The sequence below is a fragment of the Arvicola amphibius genome, chromosome 13 (assembly GCF_903992535.2).
Source record: "Arvicola amphibius chromosome 13, mArvAmp1.2, whole genome shotgun sequence".
NCBI lineage: Eukaryota > Metazoa > Chordata > Mammalia > Rodentia > Cricetidae > Arvicola > Arvicola amphibius.
Window position 1 is genome coordinate 48,006,527 of NC_052059.1, and position 19,956 is coordinate 48,026,482.

Below are 19,956 nucleotides of genomic sequence, written 5' to 3' on the forward strand. Positions count from 1 at the left end.
GAAAAGGAAAACATTCTTCCCCAGTCTGGCTAACATCTTTGTTTTAGGACTTCCAACTCCAAGGTCTATAAGATAAACACCTGCTGTTCTAAGTTACTGAATTTCATGGTAATATCTTATAGCATCAGTAGGAAACATCTGTCCGTCTTTCTGGAACACAAGTTGGCAGTATGGATCAGGAAATATAAAAGAATTCTAATGCCTTCTCACTGAGTCATTCAATTTGTATATCACTTATATATCAAGCTGTTTGTGTTATTGTGTGTGACACAAAATGTTGGGACTACCAACCTGGGGGCTGTGGGCGTTCTTCCTTACTGCAGCACAGTTTGAGACTATGTTCCTTAGGCTGATGGCCCGTCCCCTGGAGGATGTTTCTCTGAGCAGTGTGTTGTCATGGCACGTGGGGATGCATAATTGTATTAGAAAGTGGCTATGATGGCAGGACACATCTACTGATTCAGCAGAGGCTTACTGATCATGCCATATACCAGGCCAGAGGTGGGGATCAGAGTTAAGGATTTTTGTGGGATTATAGGAAGGTACACATGGTTGATTACAGGTATGGTAAGATTTCTTAGAAATATTGACCTTCCACTTGAATTTTGGAGGCGCAATAGGAGCAGAGGGTAGCTGCTGAGCTAAGTTAAAGAAGGCATTCCTTTCCCCATCTGCACACGAGTCAATAGCAGATGCAGTCCCTACTTGCCTCCTGATAACTCAAGGTTCCGGACCCTGGAGCAAATCAACCACCCCTGAATTACAGCTAATAGAGGGAAAAAAATAGACAAACCAAATATCCTCCAGTGGGTCACTGGTATATCCATACAAAGAAATACTACCTGGTCATAAAAACGTTTGAATCGTGAATGTACATCATAACTGAGGTGAATCTCAGCAGCATTGTAGGGAGTATAAAAAAGGTCAGTTTCCTCAGCCAGGCAGTTGTGGCGCGCGCCTTTAATCCCAGCACTCGGGAGGCAGAGGCAGGCGGATCTCTGTGAGTTCGAGGCCAGACTGGTCTACAAGAGCTAGTTCCAGGACAGGCCCCAAAGCTACAGAGAAACGCTGTCTCGAAAAAAAACAAAAAAACAAACAAACAAAAAAGGTCAGTTTCAAAAGTTGCATGCTGGATGGGTCCATTGATACAAATTTCTTTAAAAGACAATTCCAGCCAGGCCTTGGATGCCGAGACAGTGGGATGATCCAGCACAGAAGGTCAGCCTAGTATGCATAGAACCTAGCCAGCTTTAACAGTCATATTTACCCAGACTAGAGTCATCTAAGAAGAGAATCTCAACTGAAGTATTGCCAAGATGAGACTGGCTATGGGCAGACATGTCTGTAGGGGATTGTCTTAATTACTAATTGAAGCTGGAGGGCCTGGGCCCCTGGGGGTAGCCATTCCCTGGACAGGTGGTCCTCACTTGTAGAAGACCACTAGCTAAACGTGAGCCTGTGCAAACCACCAAGCACCATCCTCCATGGCTCCTGCTGTCTTTCCACAGTCGTGCAGTGAACTCCCTGGTTCAGGATGACGCTGTGTGGAATAAAGGAGAGGCCTGGCTCCGGGTTCCTGCCTCGAGTTCCTGAACTGTAACCTAGAAGCATAAATCCAATAAATCCTTCCCTAAGCTGCTTTTGGTCAGGATGTTTATCTCTCGTAGCAACAGAGGTGATACTAGGACATACGGTAAGACCCCGTCTCAAGAACCGAACCTAACAGGAAAACCTTGCGCAGATGCAAAACAAGTTTAAGGCTCTAGAGATGAAGAGGTTCATCATGTGATTGTGACTTTAAAAGGGCCACCTCCCACAGGGAAGTCCATTCACACTTGGTAGAAGAGTTGTCATTGTGAGAATGTACATGTAAGATGATAAACACAGGACCACACACATATGTGTAAATGAGCAAATTTGAATTGCACATGGTGAAAACAGGGGCTGGGGAGACGGCTCAGCCGAGAAAGTGCCTGCCACCTAAGTATGAGGACCCGAGTTTGAGTCCTCAGAATCCACGTAAGAAGCCAGGCACAGCACCATACACAGGCAGTGACAGGAGGATCCTTGGGTCTGGCTGGCCAGCCAGTCGAGGTGAATCAGTGAGCTTCAAGTTCAATAGGAGCCCTGCCTAAAAAAATAAATGGAGAGCAAAAGAGACAGACGGCTTACATCCATTTCCAACCTCAACACACTCCTCATGCACACGCATGTGCGTGCGCGCGCACACACACACACACACACACACACACACACACACACGCAGTGGAAATGGAGTAAAGACTAGTTTAGTCCCGGTATTACACCAGTGCCAGTTTTCCGGCTTTGCTAATGTACAGGGAGATGTCATAGGGAAAGAGGAAAGATTGGTCATGAGTAACAGGACTCTGCTAACTGTCCATCTTCCTGTGATCTGTAACCATTTCAAAAGAAAAAGAGAAAAGAAAAGCTACAGGCTAAAAATTTCTCCAACGCTTCTTTTGCTCCTAAAAATATTTTTAAACCCCGACTGTATACAGGTCCGTTTGAGTACCTCGTGGTCCTTCTGTGGCTTCCAGATGTTTGCTCGTGGCCACATGGGACAGGGAGGTGATACTAGCATCTGGCAGCAGAGGGGAGTGGAAGCTCACTTCCCCTGACTTCACAGTGTGTTGGACTACCTCATGCCCGCCCACCCCAACACCTACACCTGGGGTATCATTCTCGACTAAGGGAACAAGGAGATTGGATGTGCTTTGAGACATTGTTGATGCTGCCATGTGGTGTGAATCTAGCTTTCTGCCTTACAAACTCTTGACCAGTGAAGGAACACAGCTAGGAAACAGGCTAGAGAGAGACTCACTGGAGGGGACATCTGGGCAAGGAGATGGATGGCTAAGATTGAACAGGCGTTTGGTGTAGACAGAGTTTTATGTATTGAACGAGGAATCCCAGGTGAGATTACATCAGCTGTTCTGAATTATGACTGCAACACTCTAGCGTCATGTGACTTCCGAAAAGCTACTCAGTGTCTTTGGGGCTTGGTTTCCTTTCTGTATGTTAGTAGCGCTCATAGCAACCAGGCTGAGTAATTTCTTTCGATATTTGCTGCTTGTTCTGTATTTCAACTCTATGTCTGTGTGTGTATACGTTTATGATCATAACTTCTCAATCGGATTTCCTGCTTTAACATCACAGTTCCTCCGCACAGCCTCCGAGGAGCCCAAGAGATGGTTCCGCTAGGGTTTATAATGGTGCTTTCAACAGCACACGTCCCTTTGTCTCTGTTAGTTCAGGGCATCCTTTCTCTCAGGACACTTGAGTTCCACCAAGGTGGCTCAGGGATCAGGGTGCAGCTCGAGGTAGAGGGTTTAGCTGGCTGATCGCGGCACAGTTCTATGGTGCTCAGGCCAAATGAAGCTGTGGAGGGGAAAAATAGAAATTCTTTTAATATTTCTGCTAGTGTTTTCTTTGTATTTTTTGCATGTGTATGTGCATGTGTGCATGCATGCTCAATTGTGAACCTAGAGGGGTTTGAACTCTGGCCCTTAAATGTGAGTTTAAGAGTTTTCAAGCCTGAGCCATATTCTTGACCCACATTTTAATATATTTAGTGCATATTTATTTATTTATTTATTTATTGAATGTATGAGTGCTTTGCCTGTATATATGTATGTACACCAAATGCATACATGATGCTACAAAGTTTAGAAGAGGGAATCTGATCCCCTGGAACTGGAGTTACAGATGGTAGCAAACCAGCATGCCAGTGCTGGGAACTGAACCCAGGTCCTCTGGAAGAGCAACTAGTGCTCTTAACCTCAGAGCCATCTGCCCCGGCCTGATTTAGCATATTCCTATTATGTCATTGTATATGGATGTTAGTCATACTTGGTTCTTGCTTTCTTCACACCATGATCTTTCATTGAATCCATTGTGTCTGCTGGAGCTCTAATGTCTCAATGGTCTCTGTAACTTTGACCATGTATTTGAATTAAGCTCGGCATTTGTTAGCATGACAGTTTGTTCCTCAAAGCAGAAGGTGTCTATGACAAGCTGTCCCTAAACCATCATCAACTAGAGTTTCAGTGAGACGTTCCTTCACATATCTTTACGCCCCTACTTAGCCATTAGGACTATTGTCTTGAGCCTCATGTACGTCCTGTACGTCCCTCTCTGTGTAAATAGTTACAGATACACTGTTATTGTGCAGTTTGAAAGATTGACTCCTGGCCTTGCACAATTGGTGAAAACTCTACTGTTGAGTCCCTCAGCTCCTCTTCTTCCTTCTCTTCTTTTTTTTGAGACAGGGTCTCACTGTGTAGCCCTGACTGTGCTGGAACTCACTGTTTTAGACCAGACTGGCCTTGAGCTCACAGAGATCCAACTGCCTCTGCCTCCCAAGTATTGGGATTAAAGATGTGAGCCCAGGACCAGCATCCTAGTTGGCTGTTTATATCTCAAGGTTGGCTCTTGCCCGTGTGGATTATAATTGCAAACCAAGCCCAGGTATAGTTTTTGTTGCGTATGTGTTTTGATTGTGGAATCACCTTATGGTGTTTTGAGCCTCCCCCCCCCCCCCGCCCTGACATTTCTTTATACTTTAGTTATTTGGATTAGAATTTCTTCTGCAAGGCTTTGGGCTTCCAGTTTTCTTTCTTTTCATAGTTGGGTCCTAGCCAGAGGTCAGGTTTCCCTACTTCAGTGGGCTAGTGAGCAGTGTTGTTGGGCTGGATCTCCAGGCTAACACAGCTCTCTAGTCTCGGAATCTAAAGTCAGATGACGTCACTCTGTTTCAACACTGGTCACCGGTCCTGCTCCATGTAGCTTCACCTGTTTCCCTGTGACCGCGGCAGCCTTAGTGCTCACTCACTGCTCTGAATTTGAGTCCTTTGGTTCCTGATAGCTGGGAGTTTCCACTTTCTACTTGGGCGTGATGGAGACTTCTGGTTTCGTTTTACCCAGCATTTCGCGCTGTTGGGGAAAGGAGCATGACCTATGTACACATCAAGTCCCTTCCCTAGAGCCACCGAAAATCCCACGCGCCTACTTTTGTGTGTGAGCAAATGCTCACTTTTGTTAACTCAGGCAGCAGTTGCCAGTGAATCCACTCCATCAGGGGCTTCCTATCCTCCCAGCTCTTCATACACAGCAGGGCACTCACACCAGTATCTATCCCTCTAGGGCAGCTGTCCTCAACCTTCCTAGTGCTGTGACCCTTTAATGCAGTTCCTCATGTTGTGGTGACCCCCAACCACAAAATAATTTCATTGCTGCTTCATAACTGTAATTTCACTACGATTATGAATGGCAGTGTACATATCTGATACGCAGGGCATCTGATATGTGATCCTCCAAGATTGAGAACTGCTCCTCTAAGGACTACACATGAATTCACCGGCAAGGCTATGAAGGAAGGCAATGGATGTTCTCAGGAAAGCCCAGCTCTGTCAGAGGCCTATAGGACCCAACTCAACGTCTCTCCATTAGGCAGCAGGACCTGAGGTGGCGAAAGGCAGGAATTCCCTAGCACAATGCTCCAAACTGCCCTCAACTCTCCAGTGACGCCCTATATACTGAGAGGGGGGTGGGGAGGAGGAGGAAGAGAGGAGAGGAGAAAGATGGGGAAGAGAATAGAAGAAGAGAAAGAAGAAAGGGAGGAGGAGGAGTCTCCACACAACACTGCTCCTGATGTATTTGGATGAACGAAATGAAGTGTGAGGAACTAAAAGTACCTTTCTCCTGCCCTTTGGTCTAGATTTGGGGATTTTTTTCCCCCTCCCACCAGGATGGCAGCCAGGAAGAAGGGCTTTCAGTTATTCTCTAAACAAAATATATTAGACCTAGCCAGGTTGGGTGGCCCACATCTGTAATCCCAGCACTCAGAGGCTGGGGTCAGACAATGAGGAGTTCAAGATCGTCTTCAGCTACATAATGTAGCTGAGTTGGAAGCCAGCCTGCGCTCCATAAGATTCTGCCTCTCACAAAACTAAAAACAACAATAAAGATCCCATTGGTTCAGTGATAGAGATCCTAGAACTGGGCGGAGACATAGCTCTAGCTCTCCTTCTGATGTGTGTGCACGTGCATGTGCACACGTGTGCCCACGTTCACACACACATACACACACACACACACGCACACAGTCATCTATAATCTTGGTCATCTAAACACCCCCCTTTGGAACTTTTCTCATCCTTAAATCTATTTCGCCATTGCCTCAGCTCAGTATGTGAAGAGCATGCAATCTTCATGCTCTGAAGGGACAGCCAGGGTTTCTGCAGTGATGGGATTGGACAACTGGAGTTTCACTTGAGACTTCTTTTTGTTGATGTACATGGCTGCTAAATACCCAGCAGGCTGGTATGAATACAGGTCTCACCTTCATCCTCTGATGACTCTGAGAACCTATTTGTCACTCTGAAGGCAGGGCTAAGTTGAAGTCAGAGCCTCTGTCTGCACCTCCTGAGTCTACCTCTTCCCCCTGAGCTAACCTGCTCCTTCTCCACTTCCTGGATGTGACTCACAGGTAGCTCCTGTCAGCGGAGCAGGTGTGTGTCATTTCCTCGCTCTGAGAAGACCCAATGTTGTACTGTTTCCCACCCTCCACTAGTCTTACCCTTATAGGGCTTGGATGGTTGCCACAGACATCCTTCCAGGGATGCATAAACTATTGGCGGGCGGGCTTTTTCGTCCTCACTGGGAAGTTTGGGGGAAGCGGGAGCCAAGGTCAGGCCGCTCATCTTTTCCCCTCACTCTGCCATGCCCATCCCTCTTCCCTTTAGCAAACCAACCCCCTACTTATACCAGTCTCCTCGAACCAGTTCCCACCCTCATCAGGCTCCCAGTGTCCCCCTTACAGTAGCCTGGCCTTCACCTGAGAAGGGAGCCCAATCCCCCCATCATTACTGACTTCCTGTCGACAGACCTTCCCAGGATGAGAAGGTGTTGATGTTCTCCCCAGGAGAGGTCCAGAACCACTTGGTGAAAGGGAAATTGAGCTAGTGCTGCCCTGTCACTGTTCTGGGACATTGTCTTTTAAAAGTCTTTGTGACAAAGACAACTGTATGGCCAGAGTAGGCTGAGAATGCCCCCATGAAACCGGCTCCCCAGTGGGTCAGGTTCCTGTTCTGCTCAGGTGGAAAACTGGAAAAAGCCTGACTTCACTAGTCAAGCGAGGCCTCCTTAGGGCAAGGTGTAGGGGAGGGCCAGTTCACCCTGTCAGGCCATGGCACTCCTGTGGTCTTGGGTCTGGTGCTGAAGGAGCCTCCTGAGTCAACCGCAAAGGCTCTTGGGTGTTGTAGTTGAAGGAAAAGGCCCTGCAGACACCATATTGTGAGATTCCCTTGAAGGAATTGACCCATTTAGGTAGAGGGCAGCTGAAGGAGCCATAAACTGTTCTTCAACCACGAAAGGAGCCAATAGGTGGCGGTGAAATGGGTTTTGCTCCACATGCATCCCTTAAGGCAAACATAAGAAATGATAGAAAATTTATTTGGGGTGTCTCTTTTCCCTTTCCTTCCTCTCTTCTCTTCTCTTCTCTTCTCTTCTCTTCTCTTCTCTTCTCTTCTCTTCTCTTCTCTTCTCTTCTTTCCTTTCTCCCCCTCTTTACTCCCTCCCTCCCTCCCTCCCTTCTCTCTCTCTCTCTCTCTCTCTCTCTCTCTCTCTCTCTCTCTCTCTCCTCCTTTCTTTGCGGGGTGCTTATTTGTGTTTGTTTTTTTTAAGATTTTATTTATTTATTAATGTATACAACATTCTGCCTCCATGTATGCCTGCAAGCCAGAAGAGGGCACCAGATCTCATTACAGATGGTTGTGAGCCACCATGTGGTTGCTGGGAATTGAACTCAGGTCCTCTGGAAGAACAGTCAATGCTCTTAACCACTGAGCTATCTCTCCAGCCCTTTATTTGTGTTTGTATGTATGAATGTGAACATGTATGCACAAGTGTGTGGGGACCAGATAGAGGAAGCCTTCTTCAATTGCTCTCCTCCTTATCCTTTGAGACAGCATCTCTCACGAACCCAGGGCTTACCAACTCAGCTAGCTGGACGGGCCAGTGAGCTCAGGGGATCCTCCCATTGCCTTCTCATACCACTGACATTACAGGCACATGGTGCCAAGTCCAGTTTTTACATGGGTGCTGGAGGGCTGGACTCAGGTCCTTGAAAAGCAGGTACTGTACCCCCTGAGTCGACTCTTTAGATCTGCACTTGAGCTTTCTGAGGAAGCTTTTCTCATTCTTCGAGCAATGGGACAGACAACAAAGATGTAGAGGTAAGGAGTGTCTTATCTCTAAAAGAGTTCAAACAGAGGGTGAGCTGGGCTGGGCTGGGTCGTTGTTCCAGTGACCTGCACAGCTCTTTTCTGAGAGCCTCTGTGACTTGGATTGGAGTCGATCCTGGTCTCTTTCATCTCTGCTTGCTTCTGTAGCCAATCCCCTCTCTGCCTATCATAGACCTTCTCCTTTGAGTGATATAGACCCTGTTATATCCCTGGGCCTGCATCTGGTAGGGGGGAATGTGATGCCTTGGCTGAAGCCCCAGAAGTGTCTGCCCTGGACTGAGTGGATTCAGGTACTCCATGTCGTGTGTGTGTGTGTGTGTGTGTGTGTGTGTGTGTGTGTATTCTCATGGGTCATTTCACCACCCCCAGATCTGTGGGTTACAATTGCTCTCTCTAGAGCTACAGAAGAGGAAGTGAGGAAACAGTTAGGTCCCTGCAGGGCGGATTAGAGATCCTGGCGATTTGCCTCCAGCATGCTTGTGCATGTAGAGCATCCATTGATTGCATGTCTGCATTCTTCCAAAAGGGCTCTGGGCCTTCATACATTCTCCGCCCCACATACATCCAACTTGGCTTTGCATTCTCACTACAAACCTGCAACATCTGTATCATGTTTGTGCCATGGGGGAGGAAGTTGAGAACCAGGACAGTTGGCAGTGCCCTTGTGACATAGCCAAGAAGGGGTAGTGAGAGCTTGCTCCAAGGTCTTTCTGTCCATGCTGTGAGATGCCACCAAAAGATAAAACAAGATGCAGAGGATGGTCTCAGGAATAGATAGAGTCATGCAGTATGACACTCCTGGGTGAATGATGACCTACTCCTTGTATCCCAGGTCCGATGCTAAATACAACTTCAGAAAAGGGGTGTTCTGTTTTTTCTTAGCTTGCAAAAAGCCTGCAGGCTAGGGCTGAGGAGATCATTCTACTAGTAAAGTCCTACTGTGCAAACATGAGAACCTAGCCGGGCGGCGGTGGTGCATGCCTTTAATCCCAGCACTCGGGAGGCAGAGGCAGGCGGATCTCTGTGAGTTCGAGACCAGCCTGATCTACAAGAGCCAGTTCCAGGACAGGCTCCAAAGCTACAGAGAAACTCTGTCTCAAAAAACCAAACCAAACCAAACCAAAACAAAACATAAGAACCTGGATTTGGTCCCCAGAACCCAAATAAAAGAGCAGGGCTTGGTCAGTGTGCTTGCATTCCCAGCACTGGGGAGATGGAGACAGATGGATCCCCATGGTTTGCTGTCCAGCCAGCCCAGCCTACTTGGAGCGCTGCAGGCCAATGAGACACTCTATCTCCAAAACCAAATAAATGTGGATGGCTCCTGAGAATCAACACTTAAGGTTGACCTCTGGCCTCCACGCACGTGTTCAACACACGTGTAAGCACACTCACAACACCTAGGCACACACAAGAGCTTGTAGCCAGAAAAGGGGACATAACAGGTTTATAGTAAACAAAAAGCACCACAAAAGTAGAGAGAGCTCATTTTATTGGGGGCATAAAAAAAAGTTGCACGGCCAAAATGGCAACTGGGGTGGCTGTGCGCAAAAGGGATTTGTGTCGACAGAGATGCAGGGTATGAGCTGGTGAGATTGCACTCTGTGCTAGAGGGGTCAAGCAGAGAGTTATCATGAACTCTCCGGCTGTTGCAAAACAAGCCTTAGTGACTTTCTCTTTCTCTACTCTCCCACGATGGTCCCACGCCCAGGCAGATTCCAGCCCAGACTCGATGAAGGGCTTCACGATTCCTCCCATTGGCTGGTGTAGACAGCATCAGCTCTCCCTCCAGTTGGCTCTGGATCCTATGGATTCCGCCTTGGGATAACTCTCTTCGCCCACACCTTCTTTATCTTTAGTATTACCCGTACCCTGGGTAAAATTATTCTCACTAACATCAGTGAACAGGCTACCAAATAGTTGCCCTCAGGGTCTGTTCCTACAAATCTAACTATCCCCTGGCTAGCTCTGGGCACAGCCACCTTTGTAAACCTTGGGGCTTCCTTTGCACCTTGTCACAAACCCCAGACTTTTTCCTGTTGCTTCACTTCTCAGCTACCTCCTCCTCTCCACAAACCTTAAAGCCCCAGCCCAAGCCCCACCCTTCCCGTGAGACAAGATTAACTCTGCTGCTTGCATTGCTCATGTATCATGTTTGCACCTCTCTTGCATAAAGCACGCTGTGCCCTGTGGCATTATTTAGTGTGCATGTTCCTCTCTCTAAGTTCCTGATTCCTCCCCGGACTGTAATGTTTGTATCTTCTCTCTTGTTCTCCTACTGCGTGGGAACTTGGCTGTCTGTTAAGTTTATGGCAACCGCAATCCTAGCAGTAAACAGCTGAGAAAAGACTGGAGACAGGGAGACCCATAACATGTAGTTTAACCTTGATATCTTTTCTGTAGGATTTTATCCTTCCTTCCTTCCTTCCTTCCTTCCTTCCTTCCTTCCTTCCTTCCTTTCTCCCTCCCTCTTTCCCTCCCTCCCTCTCTCTTTTTTTTTCAGAATAACAACGACCTATCCAAGCCCTGCTCCTTTCCTAACAACATAAATTGGTCATATATTTTGCCTGGGTGAGGATGTGGAATAGCAGATAAGAAAAGAAAATCCAACTCTGCCATTTCTTAGGTCTGAGGTACTGAGTTACTTTAATCTCCCAGTGCCCCACTTTCTCCATATGCACCATGGCAGAAGAATAATAGTAGCAGGGTCTTCATTTTGTTTTGAGAGTTAAAAAGTAACATGTATGGCTGAAACATTAAAAGTATCTAGTAGATGCTCATTATCCAACTCCTGCAAGTTCTCCCTTCTAGAAGTCAAAATGTACACATCCAGGAAGGCTCCAGATAACCCTGATAATGAAGACTTTTTTTTCAGAACTTGTTAGTAATTTACCTTCCGGCCACATCTGAGGTCCTCAGCGGATGGAGATAGGAGATAACAAGGGACATCACACTAGCAGTTCCAAGGCAGAATCCAGACACTAAGGATCATGGGACCATCCACACTGAGACCTGAGAGGACTTTAGTCTGTCCTGGCTTGGCTGTCTTCTTCCCCAGTCATGCCACGATCCACCTCAGCTTCATGTTAAATGGGTCAGAAACTCCACTTCCTGTGATTGACAGGAAGCCAGAAACCCAAAGAAATGAACCATGGGTCTTTGTTCTTGAGTAGCACAGGTCACAGCCTAGAAGATGTCAGGGCTTCCATCCTAGGCCAGACACAAGAACTAGTTCAATTTTCTGAGAACAGACCCAAGGCTCAGCACCTCTACCTCCTTAGTGTCTTTGTCCCCCAGGAGGAGGGTAAGGCTTAACTGTCCAGGTCCTGAGTTTTGAGTTGACCCAGTTTGTCTCCTATGTACACAGCAGAATCTGAGCATGCTGGTCTTGCTGTGATGGCCCTGACTTTGCCTAACTAATTTGATGAGGTCTTTCCAATAGCCAGATCTTTGCTCCAAATTCTACCTGTCCCGCATGGCCTTGGGAGCACCAAGAGATGGTCAGACTCCCTGGGGCAGACCACACCCTCTTCCCTGCAACCTTGGAAGGAGGTAGGAGGCGCAGCTACATTGGATAGGAGGAGGAAATGGCAGCCAATGTCCAGAAGTGTCCCCTTCTCTGGTGTTTCTGCCCCTCGCAAAGGGCAGTTCTGAGCTGGGATCCTGCAGAAGCCTCCTCTCTCATTAGAGGCGTTTTTCAGCATGTCTATTTTGGAGCTACAGCTGGGTGCTTCTCAGAATAAATAGAGCTGTGATATGGGCTAAAAGAAGAAAGAAATCCTACTGTCTTTTTAGATTCCCGCACTCCCCAGTGCTTTCCAATCTTCCATTCTCCAAAGCCTTTCCCTGAGACCCCTACCTCTACCGACACCTCTTGCCTCGGGACTCTCGTATAAGCACAGGCAATGCTGTGTATCCTGTTCTGGTCAAGCTCTGTGCTGGGCGCAGGGGTCCTACAAGTTTCAAACTGCACAGATTTAATGTTGAGAGATAATGTCAAGAGTTCATATGAAGGTTGACTATCCCTTATCTAAAATGTTTGGAACCAGAAAGGCCTTAGAATTTCGCAATATTTTGGACTTGGGAATATTTACACAATGAGATATCGTGAAGGCAGGCCCTATGTCAAGTCTAAACATTATTTATGTCTCATGCACAACTCATACACATAGCCTCCAGGTGGTTTCATACCATATTGTAGGGTGCCTGAGTTCCAGAGGAGTCAGAAGTGGAATTTCCTATCTGTGTGTCATTTGTCTGAAGACATGACACACAGCATCTCTATCCATAGAGCATTGCAGGCTTTGGCTTTTCAGACTGGGGATACTCGGCATGTGTTAAGGACTTTCGCAACAAAGGGTACAAGTGCTGGTCTAGCTTCTTCCTGATGACATGAATGTCACAGCTAAGCTGACATCCCTGGGGATTGTTGTGTTCTGGCTCTCGGGTCTTCTAACCATCAGAGTTTCTCTGCCCTTACATTGTGTTTATCCCCAAACCACGTTGTATTGAAACCCCTGGGAAGGTATCTAGTGCTGGAGGGAACAGAAGGATAAATCTGATTTGTTCGAACAAAGCAGATTATGTCATCCAGTAAGGGATTGAGATGGCCCCCACAGTAAGGCACCTAGAAGACATGATCACTGAAGGACAAATAGGCAGAATGGTGTGTGGCCTCATTTGAGGCCAAGCCATCAGGGACCCCCTTGTGTGCCTCCCACTCATGTGGTAAGTGGGTTTGATGGTGCCCGGGAATCATGTAAGCCTCTGGATCAACTTTGACTGCAAGCCCTTGCTTCCTCTTCTCTGGCTGAGATGTGCAGACTTGCACTCAACCCTGATGAGCCTCTGGGTCAGCTTTACTGTAAGCCCTTGCTTCCTCCTTTTCTCTCTCCTACTGAGACGTGCACCAATGCAACCACCCCTTGCCCCTTCGCTGCTGCCTGACCTTGCAACTCAGCCCATAGGGTCCTTAGGAGATGGGTAGAGTGCAATCAGGTGATAATCCCGAGAGATGGAGACACCACCTCAAAGCCTTCCTGCCCAAGGCCGGGAGCAGTCGTCCTCACCTGCTCTGTGATCTCACATCTCATCCTGGGGGTCAGAACCACATAGCTCTTCTGCTGCCTGGAAGCATCTCTGAGAGGTGTTAGGGTGATGAGATGCCTGTGCTGAGTCTCCTCTCTTGGCTTGGTCACAGTCATGAAGACGGACCCATCCTTGGTTATGGTCCCAAATTAGTCAATAGAAGCCTCTGTGGGCAGCGGAGTAGCACAGCTGTCAGTATGGAGGAAGGCAGGGATTACTGAGCTCTGAATGGCATTATTGGTTCTCCCCACTTGTTGAAAGATTATAGGTGTGAATGCCAAGATCACACCTGGGAGGCAGGCCTGACATATTGCGGGCATATTGCGAGGGTTGGGAGGGTGGGTTTTGAACTCAGCTGGACTTGGGAGTATATCTCATTTCTCCTGTCTTAGCCCTGTGACTTTGGACTGGTTCTTTAGTGTCTCTTAAAGTCCATTTCTCTATAAGGGAGTGTGAACTCTATCAAAAAAAAATCTCATCTTTTTATTGTTTTTATTGTGCTATACATTTTTTCTCTGCTCTCCTTCCTTCCTCCCCTTTTCCCTTCTACCCTGACTCATGACCCCTGTGCTCCCAATTTACTCAGGAGATCTTGTCCTTTTCTCCTTCCTATTTAAATCCATGTATGTCTCTCTTAGGGTCTTTTTTGATGTCTAGGTTCTTTGAGGTTGTGGATTGTAGGCTATTTATTCTTTTCTTATGTCTAAAATCCACTTATGAATGAGTACATATTATATTTGTCTTTCTGGGTCTGAGTTACCTTACTCAGTATGGTTTTTTTTTTTTCTAGATGCATCCATTTGCCTGCAAATTTCAAGTTGTCATTATTTTTTTTACTGCTGAGTAACACTCCATTGTGTAAATGTACCACACATTTTCTTTATCCATTCTTTGATCAAGGGGCATCTAGGTTGTTTCCAGGTTCTGGCTTTTATGAACAATGCTGCTATGAACATAGCTGAGCACATGTCCTTGTGGTATGATTGAGCTTCCTTTGGGTATATACCCAAAAGTGGTATTGCTGGATCTTGAGACGGACGACATGCAAATTTGTGAAATTCTCATTCCTTAATTCAACACAACATTTAGTGAGCTTCCTCTGTACCAAGCTTGCGAAAGTCTGGTAAGATACCCTGTTCTGAGGTTGCCTGTGCATTCTGCTAAGATCAGAGATGGGATGTTGTATGGTTTCTACAAGAAAGTTTGCTTGTGTTGCTTAACACCACAGAAAATACTTGACGGTGGTGGCTGCTACAGTCAGCATTAGAAACACAACACGAATGAACTATGGCTTTAGAAAACATGCTTTCATCCGGCAAATCATTCCACTCCTCTTTCAAAGCTGTAGCTGCATTTCGGTTTTGTGGGGATGATATTAGTTGGGGTTTCCTGGGGGAAGAGACCGACAGGAGGTGTTGAAAGAGATTTATTATGAAGAGTTGGATCACACAATTACAGAGGCTGCTACAACCCCAGCTCTGTAGCCAGTATGCTGGATACCCAGGAGGGCTGGTGGGTAAACTCCAGTCTGAAAATGCCAGACTTAAAACTGAGGGAGAACCCTCACTTTAGCTTGGCTTGAAAGACAGGAAAATCCAGAGTTGCATTTTGGTTGGGTGATTTCCTCGGGGAGAATGCTCTTTTACTCTGGAAAGACTTGCTCTTTTGTTCCCTTCGGGTCTTTAGCTTCTTTCACGAGCCCACCTACTTTGAAGAGAGCTATCTTTTTTATGCACTTTGCTATTCAAATGCCAATGCCATCAAGAATGTACTGATAGATCCACTTAGATTAACTAGATGGCTGATACTTCATGGTTGATTTGCTCAAGGGGAAAAGAAAAAAAAAGACCATCTTGAGGAACAGTGGTCAGGGAAGTAGTAGCTGAGACTGTAGGACAGCTGGAGACCTCTGGGCAAAGCTGGACAGTAATCGGGTCCTGAAGGAGAGGAGACCCCACCCATGGTTCAGACAAAAGCTCTTCACTTCTGATTTAGAACTTGGTCTAATACAAACGGCAATCCTTTTTTTCTTTTTCTTGTCTTTCTGTGATTGGTTTAGTTAGTTTAATATGATTATTTACAATTGTATCTGTTTCCTGCAAATGATATAACTTCATTCTTTTTTGTTTTGTTTTGTTTTCATTGAGCTATATGTTTCTCCGCTTCCCTCCCTTCCCCCTCTCCCCACCCCTTCTACCCAGAAGTGACCCAAGAGCCCAGCTTTACTCCCACTTTGTAAAAAGGGGTCCTGAACCCAATGAATTGAGCCACTTTTATCAAAGTCCCATGGTTGGTCTAGGTGTGCAGTTCATTTGCTCGAGTGCTTACCCAGTAAAAGAAGGTCTGACTTCAATCGCCAGCACCATGTAAACAGGACATTGTGGTCCATACCTGTAATTCCAGAACCTGAGAGCCTGAGACAACTCACTTCAAGATGTGAGAATCTCAACTATAGGCCCTAAATGGTATCTGACAGGATTCTTTGCCTTCCCATTGATGGAGGATAGGGTTTTTGTTAATACATTTCAGATATTTTTAATCTGTTCCTCAGGATATTAGGTCTCACACAGAGGTGGGGTCTGACTCTTTGTGGGGCTCTAAAGCTAGCCAAAGAGATTTGTCATCAACTCTGCCACTGAAACATTCTGAAGGCTCCCCAGTGGTTGATGTTCTAATCAGCTTTTGCAGACGCGGCTGCTTTTCAGGAATTCTCATTCAGAAGTCCAAGGCCATCCTTTGCTACACAATATATTAGAGGCTAGCCTGGTCTACGTAAGACCCTGTCTTAAAAACAAATGAGCAAGCAAACAAACAAAACCAAAACAAAATTGAAAATGTGGTTACTTGTGAGCAGAACTAGAACTCAAGGCTTTCCCCATATTCCTTGCAGTTGGGTAAAGCTGGAGGGAGCAAACCCCCTGCCTCTGTCTGTAAGAACCTTGAACATTAAAAGCATGAGCTCAGAAATGCTCCCAGCAGCGGCAGCACAGACTGTTCTCTGGGACAGCAGGACGGTGGCAGCCTTAGCGGGATCCCTGCCAGGCCTCCCAGTTCTAAGCTTAGCCAAGAACCTAAGATGTCAGAGCCAGGATGCAGGTTGGAATGAGGAAAGGGAACCAACTGGCGAGTGACTGCTGTCCCTTCTCTGGCATCGGCTCTACTGACTGTCACCCAGTCATGCTCAAATAGCCAAGTCATTTGTTCCTATTAAAGATCCTGTAATGAGGCCAGCAAGAGTGGGGAGGTCTCAGAAACAGAGACCAGATCAAGACCTCTAGAGAGAAAGAATTCAGAGATGAAGCAAAGGAAGGAAACCGGAGAGGGTTCATTATAGACAGAAATATAAAGCTCAAATGGGAGGTGGGCTTCCCCAGAGAGCTGTAAACTCCAGGTTTCTGGACAGAGTCTGATATGAAAACTTTAATGGAAGAAGGGCTATTCATAGGAGGGAAGAAATATTCATGAGGAGGTGGTAGGCATGTGTAAAGGCAAAGGTAGGGAATTCCAAGAAAGGGTTGGGGATGTTCCCTGAATAGAGAGAGTCTCTTCCCACTTTGTGTCCTTCTATGGGAGTTTTTGGATGTGTCATGACATCAGGTGCATGATGGGAGCAGTGGATTCTGCAAGATGAAACAGCCAGTCCATGACCATTCCAGCTGGCTTTGGGTGGTCTTGTGTCTTTATTGTTTGAGAGGTCACATGATGTCCTGTGTGAAACAATGCTGAGGTCCTGCCAACCTCTAAGTACTTTGAATTGATCTTTTTTCCCCTGGTCTCTCTGTCTCTCTCTTTCTCCACACGTGCACGCGCGCGCGCGCCTGCATGCGCGCACGCACACAGACACACACATACATGTTTATAACATGCTTCAAAACCCTTTGCTCCGATTGGAAGGTGAAGGGTAGGTCACCTAGTGTTTTTAATGATGTTTCCCAAGGATCACACATGTTCTAGAGGGCAGCAGATTATATGATCTCTGAGACCCCTTCTAGTGCTGAATTCTATCGTGTTCTGACTTAGTCAGGTCTGGTCCAAGTGGGTAAACTGTCATCACTGCTCCGCAGAGTCTGAGAAGGGCAGGGGCAGATAACAAAATGAACGTTTGAAGTCATTAGGTGTTCAAGAGTGGAGGGCTGAAAGCCAGGACCCATGCAGGTATCTCATCTCCTGGAGCTGTGCTCTTTCTTCTGCCCCACAGGCTCTTCCCTCAGCAGGCCCTCCTTCCTCCTCACACCACGTGATCTAAAGTCATCCTTTCCTTACCTGGCACACAGCTATGCAACGAGACACTTGACAAGTGATGGCAATGTTGACAGCTAAGAACAGAACCCGAGAGTGGGAGGGGCGTCTGCTCAGCTAGTGCTGTGGAGGGGAAGGGATTTGGGGTTACCACCTTAGCTGAAGGATGAGCATGGAACAGAGTTCAGAATGTGATCAATATCTTATGGGAGCCAATGAATGAGCTGTGAGGCCACGGGGAAAGTTGTATGGCAACCAGAGTCCAGTGTGCTCCAAAATTCTAAGTACCCAAGACCCAAACCAGAGAGCAGTGACCTGCTGGCCGGGTTCACACCCAGCAAATGTGGGCTGGACCACTGACTTGGCCTTCCTGGGGTAGCTTTCAAAGTTCCTGGTTATCATACCTGGCTCTGATAGACCTTGCTCATTTTGAGAACTACAGAGTCTTGGAGATGGGAGGTAAATGTATGTGAATAGGAGGTGACCTTGGTATGGAAAGCTTTACGAATAGCCCAGACCTTCCCTGCAATGCTGTGCTAGAGCCATAGACCACTGACTGCAAAGCCAGAGTGAGGCTCATGGCTGGACTTCTGGAGGGAGAGCTAGAATCTGAAGGCAGATGTAGAAAAACTTCAACATGTAAGGAAGAACCATTGATACTAAAAATGGTCCAGCAGTGGACTGGGTGGGTTGTAGGTTTTCTTAACAACATAGAGACCTTATCAAGAAAATGTTTGTGGAATTGCTCCAGGGAAGGATCTGTTGTCATGACCGTGACCAATACTCCATATCAGAGACATCTGCTTGATACTTTCAGAGAAAGAGATCAGGGCTGAGACAAATGAAGAAATGGGGAGTGTATTTCACTACAGAGATAGCATGTGTTCCAGGGGTGCATGGGGCCTGCCTCCCAAGAAAGCAGAATACCCTGGGATTGTGAAGAAATCTTATAGGCAGCTTTAATGGCAGGAGGATTGCTAATGGATAATAAATGAAATATAAATATTAGTCTAGCTATTCTTCACAACAGTTTTGCGTTCGGTTTTGTTTTCTAATAACTGGCATCTCAGCCTGGGTCTTTGGAAGTTGTTTAATGTCTTTGTCCTCGGATTTACTGTCTTCTGAAAACTAACGGAGGAAGTGAAAATCCAGCTGGGATTCTCCACAGCAATCCTTCCCTGACCGTGGAGTTTGCCCAGTTGGTTGTTTCCCCCCTAACTGACGTCCCCGGTATCTGTCATCCTTTTCTGGAATAGGACCCATGACGGCATGCCCTCCTGTAAAAGGTCTTCCCGCCCCTCTGTCTTTTTCTCTCCTCTCACTTTCTACCCCCTCTGCTGTCACATTTCCCTTCCCATAAAGGACTCTCCCAGGGGCCATGATTTTAACTCCCAGGGTTCATTTGGGAAAGCCTCTGGCCTCGACAAGGGAACTTACCCTTGGATTTCATCAAGTTGGAACCACCTCACTGGGGATTCTTGAACCTCTGCAAATGGCTTAGAAAGGAGTGGTGCCTTCAGTTCTTTGAGGAACTTGACTTTAACTACTGTGAAATTCATGCCTGAGAGGTTGTTGGGAAATCATTCTTCTTAGCTAATCTTCTGGGGTTTTATATGAAACATGAGCAAGGGCCAGAGATGCGTCGTCCTACATAAGTGATCTTGGTCACTTTCTGGATGTCAACTGCAGTTGCAGTGTGTGTGCCTGCGTGTGTGTGTGTGTGTGTGTGTGTGTGTGTGTGTGTGTGTGCATGTGTGTGTGTGTGCACTAGCAAGCTCTCAGCCATCAAGGGAGAACTAGAACACAGTCCCTTTAGAGACCCTGAGCTCCTGGCTAGGGTCAGAACCTCACACTAGCTCCCACGTGTCACCCCTCCTCCTATATACACACCTTGTGTGCCAGAGGAGGTGGCCCACACCAGTCCCCTGAGCCCTCTGCTATGTTCTCGTCCTTTCCTGCCTCATGTCTGCGGTGAGCTGTAGAGAAGTGAGTTGCTTTTCTTTTTCTAACTTCCTGTACTCTTCAGAAACCTTAATGAAGAAGAGCTGAAGGCCCCTGTAGGCTAACACAGCCTGCTGTGGGAAGCTGGAGTCACGGTTTTTACAGGTAAAACCCAGGATTGTGACTTTTTCCCCTAACATGGCTGAACAGGGAATGCGAAGACTTGAGAGGGGGCTGGAAGTAGGGTGCCAGACCTTCATTATTTTCCTGTTTGGGTCAGTGTGTCTCAAGAGGTGGCCAAGGCAATCCCAGAGAAGTATCCACTGCTGAAACAATCCAACACAGAACAGGAAAACCGCTGTTCCAAATAACTGAGTTCATTCCTCTGTTTCTACTGTTTACACCCTCGTTGTAAACATGGAAA

General features: G+C 46.9%; 1 protein-coding gene across 4 annotated transcripts in view; it reads left to right on the forward strand.

Annotated features, from left to right (window-relative positions):
* Ptk2b (protein tyrosine kinase 2 beta) overlaps positions 1-19,956 on the forward strand; it is a 122,969-nt gene that overhangs the window by 27,472 nt on the left and 75,541 nt on the right. Inside the window, exon 1 of one of the 4 annotated variants that reach the window (XM_038309559.1) lies at positions 19,631-19,697. The exons of the other annotated variants lie outside the window; for them this stretch is intronic. The gene's annotated coding sequence lies outside the window, so the exon portion shown is untranslated. Of the gene's footprint in view, positions 1-19,630; positions 19,698-19,956 lie in introns of those variants that run through there. 4 annotated transcript variants of the gene reach the window in all.